Source organism: Meleagris gallopavo, chromosome 1, assembly GCF_000146605.3.
Source record: "Meleagris gallopavo isolate NT-WF06-2002-E0010 breed Aviagen turkey brand Nicholas breeding stock chromosome 1, Turkey_5.1, whole genome shotgun sequence".
Lineage (NCBI taxonomy): Eukaryota > Metazoa > Chordata > Aves > Galliformes > Phasianidae > Meleagris > Meleagris gallopavo.
The window spans coordinates 90,403,037-90,404,166 of NC_015011.2; positions in this window are offsets into that span (position 1 = coordinate 90,403,037).

A 1,130-nucleotide genomic window follows, 5' to 3' on the forward strand; every position below is an offset into this window, starting at 1 on the left:
GATGCTTTTAATTGGTCATGTATATTGCACAGGAGCAGTGCTCCATAGATCATCATAAAATTAGGACTAATTTCTACTGATGAAATTTCACACATCAACTATGAGAGCCAGTGTAACGTCTGAGCAAAAAGTCTCACAATGTCCCTTCAAAATCTATGCTCCGCAACCCCAATTTTAACACAAGGCTTTTCTGCTCTACCAGGAGCAAGCAGAAGGAACATTCCTCGTGTGTCTAGGGAGAAGGACGTTTGCATTTCCACTAGAATTAGGGGAGACCTGATGGCAGCTGCAGCCCCTCACAGGGAGCGGATGGGCAGAGCTGAGCTCTGCTGTGTGCGACAGCGGCGGGGCCTGAAGGAACAGCATGGAGCTGTGTTAAGGGAGGGGCAGCTGGGGGCTAGGGACAGGTTGTGCACCAGAGGGCGGTGGGCACTGAACGGGATGCCCAGGGCTGTGGGCACGGCCCTGAGAGCCGGAATTCAGGGAGTGCATGGACATCGCTGTCAGACATAGGGTTTGGATTTTAGGCGGTCACGTGTGGGGCCAGGAGCTGCACTCGGTGATCCCTGTGGGTCCCATCCAACCCGGGCTATTCTGTGATTCTAAGCTGGACAAGCCCCAGCTAAGGCTGCCACACACTGCCATCCAGATAGAAGCTACCAAGCCAAAGTCAGCAGGATCAACAGTTTTCAATCGCACAGTTTTTCACACAGCGCTTACGTGCACGCAGAGAGTGGAAGCCCCAGGAGGGGCTCTGCTTTCTCCTTTACCCTTCCCACCCTGCCGAGTGCTTGGGTTCCCCGAACGTCACTCGCACAGCCGTTCCGCAGGGAATCGAGGGAGCTCCAACAGCAGCCAGGAAGACACCGCCAGCGCTGCAAGCACCCTACAGTTCGCCTCGGGAGCGGGCATCGCTCCACCTCCGGGGTACAAAGCCGAGGATTCGTTGCCAGAGAGCCCACCGAAGGCGAGAGCTCCGCGACGACGCGTGTAACAGCCAGCCCCGCGCCCGGCGCTGCGGGCACAGGGGTTCGAGGCACGCACGCACCCTCCGCCATTACCAAAGAACACCACCGGCTCCGTTTCCTCACGTGGGCGGCGAACGCGGCCGCCCCGCTGGCCAACAACGG